The 12369-nt window shown below is 37.9% G+C and overlaps 1 pseudogene; it reads right to left on the reverse strand.

Moving 5' to 3' along the window:
• Window positions 1-875: 875 nt before the first annotated feature.
• Window positions 876-975, reverse strand: LOC113354734 (annotated as a pseudogene).
• Between the last annotated feature and the right edge of the window lie 11394 nt (window positions 976-12369).

Consider the following 12369-nt stretch of genomic DNA (forward strand, 5'->3'; position numbering starts at 1 on the left):
TCATTCGAAAAATATTGGTTACTCTTTTAAGAATACTTCGAAGTTCTTGACGGTTTCTGTAAGTTGAATGCGTGACTGCGACGCCTTATAATACCAGTGAGGCCTTGGGTATCAAAGCTCCACCGAGCTTCCCTCGCCTCTATTTAACTTACTTTAACTCGGATTGATTCCAGAGGGGTTTGATTAAATTGTAACGAATTCCCGTTCGAAGGATTAGAATCTGGTCTAGAAACAATCTAAGTGGAGCCATCATGCTTTTTGTTTGCTAAAAATCAATAGGTTTGATTTGGTTGAGTCGGCCTTGATCTGTGTTTGATTACCCTTCCAATTTAGAAAATTCTATTGTATGCCTGAACGTAAAAGAGACGCACTAGGTAGATTTGTTAAAGAGAAAACTAGTAGTTCTAAGCGTCTCGGTTACCTTAATCTAGAGAGTACGACTTTTGAAGAGTCTGTTTTTGAACGTCCTTTGACTGAGGAGAGAATCCCTGTTGCTCCGATAGGGTAAGAAATGGCAACTTTGAAAGCTTTGTTGAATCCAACTAGGACTACTCGTCCCTCATGTATCAGGTTAGCTGAGACGGAAGCAACTTATGAACTTAAACCTGGAACCTTACAGCTGCTCCCAATCTTTTTAGGGAAAGAAAATGAAAACCCCTATTTCCATGTTAGGGACTTTGAGGAAATTTGTAGTACCCTCAGGATTAGAAACCTAGATGATGATGCTTTGAAACTTAGGTTATTCCCCTTTTCCCTCAAAGATAAATCTAAATCGTGGTTATATAGTTTGGCTTTCGGGTCAATCAAAACGTATGAACAACTTACATCTGCCTTTTTGAACAAGTTTTTCCCTGGGCACAAAACATCGTCTATTAGGACGCAAATCTGCACGTTTTCTCAACAGGAGGGAGAAACTTTGTATAGGTATTTGGAAAGGTTCAATGATTTATTAGTCCAATGACCTCATCATGGTTTAGAGAAGGTTAGGTTAGTTCAGATCCTTTATGAGGGTTTAGATTATCCCACCACAACCACAGTAGAATCTACGTGTACTGGTGGATTTGAGAACCAAACAGTTGATGACACGATGACATATTTGCATGAAGTCTCCGAAAAGACCCAACAATGGGAAAGTAGTAGGGGACCCCAGAAAAAAATTCTTCTCGGCAGAGGAAACGTTAATAGGGTAGAAGGAGGCTATGAATCAGATGCCAAAATTTCTGCTATAGCGAAAAGGTTAGAAGCTTTAGAAGTGGGTAACACTAGGGTAGATTGGAGCCTTTTTGGGAAGGCCAGAATAAAGAAGAGGAAGCCAATGCTCTATATAATAACACTATGTTTGATAATCGTCAGAAGTTTGACCCATATTCAGAAACCTATAATCCTGGTTGGAGAAACCATCCGAACTTTTCATGTTCTAAGGGCCAGAGTCAGGGTCAGTCTAATAATTCTAATGCTCCCCCAGGTTTTGGCTACACTAGGAATACATCAGGCCCAGAAAATAAAACGACTAACTTAGAGGAATCTATTAAGATGTTAGCAACAACTTAGGAAATGTTAGCACAGAGCCATGTTAGTTTTCAACAGGAAACCAAGCAGAATTTTCAAACTAATGCTCAGAGCCTTGCTAAATTAGAACTTCAAGTCGGCCAAATAGCTAAGGCCTTAAGTGAGAGAGATAATGGTAGGTTCCCTAGTCAGACTAATCCCAATCCTAGAGGAGTTCATGAAGTAGGTACAAAACCATCGAATCAATTGGATGCTATTAGAAGCTTTTAAGAGTGGTAGAATAGTGGACAATCAGGTAACCATGCCCGATAGTGAACATACTGTAGTTCACCCCTCAGGACCACTAGCTAAGGAAACTCATAAAATTTCTGATGATGCCAACTCAGTTCCTGAGAGGTCTGATTCTGTGCCTAGAGCCCCATTTCCTCAGCTATTAGTACCAACAAAGAAGGAATCGAACTTTAATGACATATTGGAGGTTTTTAAGCAAGTTACCATAAACCTTCCTTTATTAGATGCAATTAGGAAAATTCCTGATTATTCCAAGTTCCTTAAGGATATGTGTACGCGAAAGCGTTAACGTCCATAAGAAAGCCTTTTTAGCTAGTCACATAAGTTCAATTATTCAAAACACTACAACTATAAAGTACAAAGACCCAGGTTCCCCTACCATTTCTTGTATAATAGGTAAACGCCGGGTAGAAAAAGCTTTACTTGACTTAGGAGCCAGTGTGAACCTACTTCCGCACCATGTGTACTTACAGCTAGGACTTGGTGAAATGAAACCTACTCAGATAACAGTGCAGTTAGCTGATAGGTCTGTTAAATATCCTCGAGGTGTTATTCAGGATGTCCTTATTGAGGTCGATAAGTTTATCTATCCAGTGGATTTCGTGGTTGATTAAATATTTTTCTGGGGTTGTAGTAATGAGGTTCAAACTCTCGGACTTGTGAAGATTAAATTTAAAGATTTAATAAAATTATATACAAAATTATTAATAATGGGTGAGAGAGGTAACAAAGACACTAGATTCCACTATTATGCAAAATTGAATGATAAATATTTCAAAACTCTATTCAATTCTTAAGTCCTTTTTTATCTTTAATTCACTATCAATCATACAGATTCTCAAACATTATTTGCAAACCTTAAGCATAGATTATCAAGAGATTAAACCAAGCATAACCTATCAAACTGAATAACAAATAATTAAGACAATCATTCAAACAATTTAAAACTCTGCAAAAGCAGCGCTTAGGTGAATTATATAATTAAATGAAATAGTTACCCATTTATGTTGCATGAATAGCTTCCTCCATAGCCTTGGTTACGATGGAATTAGCTCATCATAGTATAAATGCTCTCAAAATAATTTATTATGGCTCAAAAATGGTTTACAAATGATGAGAAGAAGAGAAAATGGTGTAAAACTGTAATCTGCGACGCACAAAAAGCGTCACAGAATGAACGATAAAAGACAAGTGTTGTTGTTGTTTAGACTGCGCTGCGACCCACGTCTGTGCGTCTTAGACACTGTTCATAAACGACTGTCCTTGCGAGTCCGTTCTTCGTGTTCTTGGTGTTCTTCATCATCAGCAGCAGCAGCAACAGAGTTTGATCAACTCTTGATTTCTGCTTCTCAGGACCTCCTATCGACCCCAAACTCTCGACAACCTCTCTGTAGCACATTAGGAATATATTTATACGTAATTGAACCATTGAATCTCCTTCATTAACTCCAAATAATCTTCATTTACTCGGCCATTGAAGAAAAATATTTCGGAATATTTTCTTCCCTGAATTATCTCTATACGCGTCTGGAGCTGTAAATGGTGAGTATATTTTCTTTGTTTATCTCAAACACACTTCAGAATATAGCCAAGCCCCATCCAAACACGAGCAGCACACTTCCAACTCATCAAAACCCCGTGAAATATTTTCCATGCACGCGTCTGCTCCGATTTCATCTGATGGATTTTCTAGCCAAATTTGATCGCATCCAACACCCATATCCTTCCTGTCTAGACCATCAGAAGATACCCAATGAGTTTCAGCCATTGAATCGGCCTGAAACTCCTTCAAAAATCGATTGGAAAATATGCCAGTAAATAACCAAATTTTCCTGCCAATTTTGGAATTTGAATTTGGGAAGAAAATTGGCCTCCCCCTAATCCAGTTCTGGTGTCCCTTTAGCAATTGGGGATGAAATAGTAATTTTTGGGTGGAAATAATAATTTTTCTTGGTTCCTCCGGGACATTTCTGTGACGTTTCCAGTGCATTTTTGGGGTTCCTTTAATACTTTATCTTGGGGGTGTAAAACACCACTTTTTGAGCCCATTTCGCCGCAAGGGCTTATTTCTCTAAAATTTCCTACAAGAACACAAAATAACACAATAAGTACTTAATCGAGTCTAACAATACAGAATATTGAGAACAAAATAGACACATAAATGCGTCTATCAAATACCCCCAAACTTATTATTTGCTAGTCCTCAAGCAAAACTAAAAAATAAAACCGAGTTAATCTCGGGTGGGTTTAACAGAGGTGTACCCACAAAAACCATGAATTCTAATTGGTCACAAGTATCCAAAGAGCTATGAGGACATACATATTCTCAACCTATCTCCAAGTAACTAGAATGCCAGAGAAATTAAAGGTGTCAGCTCTAAAGCTGACTGAAGAAAAGGGGAGACATATCCGCACGACTGCTAGATAAAGAGATATCCGCTACACAGCTAGATAAACATTGTAAGATGCGTCCGCTGCTTTACAGCTGGATAAGATTAGGAGAGAGATAAAGATGAGAGGGACATCTTCTACACAGCTGGACTAATTAGTGTGATGAGTTAAACCAGTGCTAGAAAGATCTTGTGCCAGATTGAAAGCAGACTAACAAAGCAACCAAAATGCATCTTTCTTCGACTCTCTCACAGTGCTCAGTAGAAATAACGTCTTCTTCGGTCTTCAACTGTTGATGATAAACTCTCGAACCTCATAGAACCTTGACAATTAACTCTTCTCTTCGATTTCTTGCTTGACTTATAAATTTCTTCTTCCCTATGGCCTTATTGAACAAAAAGAACGTAATGATGTTTTTTTTTTTTTCATTTTTCATTTTTTTTTTTTTGTTTTTTTACAAGACAAAAATTTACATGGCCATGAGAGAAGGACTTTAGAACTTGGATATTCACAACTTGTGATGTCTTGGTATCATGAACTTCAACAACTTATATCATTTGCTCTTGTAACTTCTTGTAACTAAGTCTTCAACTTTGATTTTTGAATTATTCTTTTCTATTGTTGCTTCTAAACCTTAAACGTCTTCAAATTTTTCATAAATTTTGATGTCACTCCGCTTGTTGATGATGATAAGTTTCTACTGAGAGAGAGTCGTAATCCAGTAACTAAGATTACATTGTGAGGTTTCTCTGTCTTTCTGGCATTTCCTTCTGACCTACTTGCCTTTCCATCATGGATGGTTAGGTCCATCACGGTTACCCTCTAAAAGGAACAAGTTCTCTCCTGAATTTCAAGGATCTCAATGTCTTTTTCTCTAATGTCTCAATAGGTTGTTATTTCTAGTATTCCAATTTCTATCTTTTCGGTGAGAAACAGTATGTAAACTTAGCTAACCTGGTACTATGTGACGCTAGAATTTTCAAAAATGCGACTAAAATGTTTCTCCCATACCCCCAAACTTAAACCTAACATTGTCCTCGATGTTCTAAAGATAAAATTAAAAGCATGAACAAGGAGAAACTGTTACCAATGAAGCAAAATAGATAAGGAAAGATATTACCATGTCGCATGAATATTGGGTTACCTCCCAAGAAGTACTAAGTTTAAAGTCTTCAGCCAGACTAAGCAAGGATTAGTCACCACGTAGAATCATATAGTAGTATCCGGAATAACTGTGGGTCATCTGGATCAAAAAGTGTTACCCACAAGAAGAGGAAACTGCAACAGACCAAGAAGATACCGAACATACCCTTGCTTAAGACAACTACATCTAGTTGTGGTTCGGGTTCAGGCTCTATAAAAGGGTCTAAATAAAAGGTTTTCAGTGGTTGGATTTCCTCAAAGCTAAGATCCGGTTCAGGTATTAGAGTCTGGAAAAACTCAACTAAGAACTTATAAGCACATAACAACAACCTGAATAACTGGGGATCCTCTAAGTCAATCAGATTTGACTCACATAGCTGACCACAATGAAAGAGGTGGTCTTCCTTAAGAAAATGTGTCGACCCTAATATCCTAAAGTGATTAGGTTTAGTCTCAAATATTAATAACCGACACATCTTAAAATCAAAAGTCCCCACAATTGGTAGAAAAGTTTTTGGTTGGTAAACAAAGTAAATCTTGGTATTATTGCCTAAGCTAACCTCATCAACCAGAGGATGCGTTTCTAACAGTTGAGACTCGTGTTGAATATTATTAAGTTCGGGAAAACGAGTACGAAGATAGTCTCGTAAGATGGGTGAGGCATTGATGTCAAGTCCCAAGTGAGGGATATTTTTAAGAGTTAAAGAACATGGAGAATGATAATCACCCCCAAAGTTAGAGTTTTCGGCGTCTCTAGGTAGACTGGTCATAATCTCCCTAATTTCTAGGTCATCAGATTCCTGAAAGTGGGCGATTGATTTTTCTAAGTCAGGTTCATCCCCGCTAATCTCTACGAGTTCTTCTAAGACTATTGTTTCTAAATCGTTTGACTCGAAAACAGTACTCTCAAGATAAACTGGTTCCTCTAAACCATCATCGGTTTCATAATCATCTTCTAAAACGGGGGTATTTCTAGTCAAATCCTCGTCCTTTTGAATAGGTAAATAATTATCAAAATTATTTGGATTTGAACTAGAAATATCATTATAATCATCATCACCATCCTCCTCATCATCATCATCACAATATAATTTTTGATATTCACGAATTCTCAAGCTTTGTTCCCAACTACATGGTCTATGTTTATAATATTTCTCATAGATCGTTAGAGGTGATTCCTCAATAAAAGTTGGAGTATCCATATATCGCTGCCCACGCATATATTCACCAAGAGTCATTTCCGAAGACGTCTCTTGATAACGAGAATTTCTAGACATATATTCACGCAACGTCATCGCAGGTGACGTCTCCTCAAAAGGATTCATCACCGAATAAATATAAACTACAGAGGGATTCTATACAATCACAAACAAGGCCGACTCGACTCCACCAAAGAAAACCTAAAGATTTCTAGCAAACAAAAAGCATGATGGCTCCACTTAGATTGTTTCTAGACCAGCTTCTATCTCTCGAAGGGGAATTCGTTACAGTTTGAGCAACCCCTCTGGATCAATCCGAGCTAATATGAGATGAAACTGAGGCGAGGGAATCTCAATGGAGCTTTGATACCCAAGGCCTCACCGGCGTTACAAGGCGGCTTGTTTCAACTCCCAGAAGTCACCATGAACTTTGAAGTTGCTTAAAAGGTAACCAATATCCTTCGAAAAATTTTCCTAACAAGCTCGATACCCTATAAGTCTCTTTCTAATCAGATTTTAAAGCTTGGGTTCGCGTTAGGTTTTATTTTCCTAAAAAGGGCAAGAAGGGAACGGTGATGAAATCCGAACCCTTATCTTGTTTAGGCCAGGCCTTGCCCTTTACTAGGAAAATAAAGACAGTCTGGTTCGTCCTCAAACAATTATCACCTTAAGGCATACAGTAACTCGCTTGCAGGGGATTCACGAGTTTTTCGATTGGACTTACCTCCCGTACCAGACGGGGGATGAACCTTTGTCGTCGACTCGGGCCACGACTCCTGTGCCGTGTACGAACCCGAGGGGCCGAGACGATATAGTACTCGTCGTCCTTCCCTGCACACAGTTTATATATATATATTTTTTTTAATAATACCCTTCCGTAGGGTTAAAAAAAGAATGAAGTCCGATTTTCCAGAATAAAGTCCAAATAAAAAGTCCAAAAATTACAAAAATTATGAAAAATAAAGCCTATTTACAAATCCTAAAAAAAAAATTATGTCTTTTTTTTCTTCTCTTTTAGCTTTTAGCTTTAAGCTTTTTATTCCCAAGTCCTTAGTATTCCACTTCGAACCTGTAAATCAAAGACACAAAAAGAAACGTAAAAAGGAACAAATAATAGTAAAAAAAAATAAAATAATAAAAACCTAAAAATTCTACCTAAGCACAAATTCGCGTCGGCGGCGCCAAAATGATTAAAGATTTTTCTGGGGTTGTAGTAATGAGGTTCAAACTCTCGGACTTGTGAAGATTAAATTTAAAGATTTAATAAAATTATATACAAAATTATTAACAATGGGTGCCAGAGGTAACAAAGACACTAGATTCCACTATTATGCAAAATTGAATGATAAATATTTCAAAACTCTATTCAATTCTTAAGTCCTTTTTTATCTTTAATTCACTATCAATCATACAGATTCTCAAACATTATTTGCAAACCTTAAGCATAGATTATAAAGAGATTAAACCAAGCATATCCTATCAAACTGAATAACAAATAATTAAGACAGTCATTCAAACAATTTAAAACTCTGCAAAAGCAGCGATTAGGTGAATTATATAATTAAATGAAATAGTTACCCATTTATGTTGCATGAATAGCTTCCTCCATAGCCTTGGTTACGAGGGAATTAGCTCATCATAGTATAAATGCTCTCAAAATAATTTATTATGGCTCAAAAATGGTTTACAAATGATGAGAAGAAGAGAAAATGGTGTAAAACTGTAATCTGCGACGCACAAAAAGCGTCACAGAATGAACGATAAAAGACAAGTGTTGCTGCTGTTTAGACTGATCTGCGACCCACGACTGTGCATCTTAGACACTGTTCATAAACGTCTGTCCTTGCGAGTCCGTTCTTCGTGTTCTTGGTGTTCTTCATCAGCAGCAGCAGCAACAACAGAGTTTGATCAACTCTTGATTTCTGCTTCTCTGGACCTCCTCTCGACCCCAAACTCTCGACAACCTCTCTGTAGCACATTAGGAACATATTTATACGTAATTGAACCATTGAATCTCCTCCATTAACTCCAAATAATCTTCATTTACTCGGCCATTGAAGAAAAATATTTCGGAATATTTTCTTCCCTGAATTATCTCTATACGCGTCTGGAGCTGTAAATGGTGAGTATATTTTCTTTGTTTATCTCAAACACACTTCAGAATATATCCAAGACCCATCCAAACACGAGCAGCACACTTCCAACACATCAAAACCCCGTGAAATATTTTCCATGCACGCGTCTGCTCCGATTTCATCTGATGGATTTTCCAGCCAAATTTGATCGCATCCAACATCCATATCCTTCCTGTCTAGCCCATCAGAAGATACCCAATGAGTTTCAGCCATTGAATCGGCCTGAAACTCCTTCAAAAATCGATTGGCAAATATGCCAGTAAATAACCAAATTTTCCCACCAATTTTGGAATTTGAATTTGGGAAGAAAACTGGCCTCCCCCTAATCCAGTTCTGGTGTCTCTTTAGCAATTGGGGATGAAATAGTAATTATTGGGTGGAAATAATAATTTTTCTTGGTTCCTCCGGGACATTTCTGTGACGTTTCCAGTGCATTTCTGGGGTTCCTTTAATACTTTATCTTGGGGGTGTAAAACACCACTTTTTGAGCCCATTTCGCCGCAAGGGCTTATTTCTCTAAAATTCCCTACAAGAACACAAAATAACATAATAAGTACTTAATCGAGTCTAACAATACAGAATATTGAGAACAAAATAGACACATAAATGCGTCTATCAGTGGTCCTAAATACTCAACTTGTCCCTGACCCAGAGAATTAGATACCTGTGATTTTAGGTCGCCCGTTTTTAGCTACGTCGAATGCGATCATTAACTATCGAAATGGTGTGATGAATTTATCTTTTGGTAATATGACTATAGAGATGAACATTTTTAATGTAAGTAAGATACCTTATGAGCTAGAGGACACATGTGTTGAAGAGGTGAACGTGATAGAATCCTTAGTTCAGAAGTCATTACCAAACATTTTATTTGAAGACCCATTAGAAAGTGTCTATCCCATTTTGGTTTAGATTTTGATGACGATAGCACTATTGAACAAGTGAATGCTCTATTAGATTCTACCCCTGTGTTAGACACTGATAGATGGAAAGCTAGGTTCGAACCGTTACCAGTTTCTGAGACTACCCTAATTCCTTCTTTATAAGAGCCCCCAAAGTTGGACCTTAAACCACTACCCGATACTCTAAAGTATGTGTTTTTAGGCCCATATGAGACTTTACCTGTGATTGTAGCTTCCGATTTGGATAGTGATCAGGAAAGTAGGCTAGTAAAATTACTTCAAGACAATAAGGAAGCTTTAGGGTGGACTATAACAGACAGTAAGGGTATAAGTCCTACTGTCTGTATGCATCAGATTCATTTAGAGGAAGACTCCAAACCTTCTAGGGAGATGCAACGTCGACTGAAACTTAACATGAAAGAGGTAGTTCGAAAAGAGGTGCTTAAGTTGTTAGATGCGGGTATTATTTACCCAATTTCAGACAGTAAGTGGGTCATCCCTGTTCAGGTTGTCCCCAAGAAATCAGGTATCACTATAGTCCAGAATGATAATAATGAATTAATCCCAACCCGAGTGACCACGGGATGGTGTGTGTGTATTTACTATAGGAAATTGAACAAGGTTACAAGGAAGGACCACTTTCCCCTTCCCTTCATCGACCAGATGCTAGAGAGATTAGCTGGACATAGTCACTACTGCTTTTTAGATGGCTACTCTGGATATAATCAGATCGTTATTTCCCCAGAAGACCAGGAGAAAACCACTTTTACCTGTCCCTTTGGTACCTTTGCGTATAGACGCATGCCTTTCGGGCTTTGTAATGCCCCTGCGACTTTTCAGCGTTGCATGATGAGCATATTTTCTGACATGGTAGAACGGTTCTTAGAGGTCTTAATGGATGATTTTTCAATATTCATCCTTTGATGAGTGCTTGCATCATTTGACATTAGTGTTGACTGGGTGTAAGGAAAAGAATTTAGTGCTTAATTGGGAAAAATGCCATTTCATGGTTGAATCAGGAATTGTCTTAGGGCACATTGTTTCTTCAAAGGGTATAGAGGTAGGCAAAGCCAAAATTGACCTTATTAAGATTCTACAGGTCCCAAAAACCGTAAAAGATATTAGGTCATTCTTAGGGCATGCAGGTTTTTACCGTCGATTCATTAAGGATTTTAGCTTGATTTCTAGACCTCTTTGCAATTTTCTTGCAAAAGATGTTAAGTTTGTCTTTTATGATGCTTCCTTAAAGGCTTTTGATAAGTTGAAAACTTTACTCACTACTGCGTCGATAGTCAAGGCACCTAACTGGAACCTACCCTTTGAAATTATGTGTGATGCTTCAGATTAAGTTATAGGCGTTGTGCTAGGTCAGCGAGAAAAAAAAATACTCCATGTGATTTACTATGCTAGCAAAACTCTGAATGATGCACAAATGAACTATACAACTACCGAGAAGGAATCGCTATCCATCGTGTTTTCCTTGGATAAGTTTGGATCCTATTTGTTAGGTTCTAAGATCGTAATCTATACTAATCATGCTTCTTTGAAATACCTTTTGTCTAAGAAGGATACCAAACCTAGATTGATTATATGGATCCTTTTGTTACAAGAATTTTGTCCAGACATTAGAGACAAAAAGGGTGCAGAGAATGTGGTAGCAGACCGTTTGTCTAGGATAGTTGTTAGTTCCCCTAATAATTCCCTTCCTATAAGGGATAGTTTTCCTGATGAACAATTGTTCTCTGTGTCCCAATCACCTTGGTATGCAAATATAGTGAATTATCTTATTACTGGTCGAATTCCTCAACATTGGGGTAAGCAAGATCGTTCTAGGTTTTTAGCCGAGGTTAAGAATTTGTTTTGGGACGATCCTTATCTGTTTAAGTATTGTCCGGACCAGATTATTAGGATATGTGTATCTGAGAGTGTCTAGTCTAGTATTATCTCCTTTTGTCATGAACATGCATGTGGGGGTCATTTTACTGTTAAGAAGACTGCTGCTAAGATTTTGCAGTGTGGATTTTACTGGCCTTCGTTGTTTAAAGATTCCCATAGTCATTGTGTTTCTTGTGAGCCTTGCCAGAAGTTAGGAACCATTTCCCGTAGAAATATGATTCCTTTGAACCCTATTTTAGTGATTGAGGTCTTTGATGTGTAGGGCATGGATTTTATGGGTCCATTTCCTATTTCGTTTGGTTATCTTTACATACTTGTCGTTGTAGACTATGTGTCTAAGTGGGTTGTGGACGTTCCATGTAAAACAAATGACCACAGGGTCATAGTCCAGTTTTTAAAAGAGAATATACTTACACGTTTTGGTACGCCGCCAGCTATAATTAGTGACGGAGGTTCACACTTTTGTAATAGACCGTCTTCTCTTTTAATGAAACAATACGGTATTACCCATAAAGTAGCAACCCCATATCACCCTCAGACTAGTGGTCAGGTAGAGGTTTCCAATAGGGAAATTAAACGTATTCTAGAGAAAACAGTTAATCCAAATAGGAAAGACTGGTCGTCGAGGCTTATTGATGCCTTATGGGCTTACCGTACTGCGTTTAAGACACCCATTGGAATGTCACCTTATCGTTTAGTATTTGGTAAGGAATGTCACCTGCCTGTTGAGTTAGAGAATCGAGCCTATTGGGCTATTAAGAACTTAAACTTTTCACTTGACAAGGCAGGAGATCAAAGAAAGCTCCAGCTCAATGAGTTGGACGAGATTCGTAGAGATGCATACGTTAGTGCTAAGGAGTATAAGAACAAAATGAAACTTGTTCATGATAGGAATACCTTACG

This window comes from Papaver somniferum, chromosome 2, assembly GCF_003573695.1.
Source record: "Papaver somniferum cultivar HN1 chromosome 2, ASM357369v1, whole genome shotgun sequence".
Taxonomy (NCBI): Eukaryota; Viridiplantae; Streptophyta; class Magnoliopsida; order Ranunculales; family Papaveraceae; genus Papaver; species Papaver somniferum.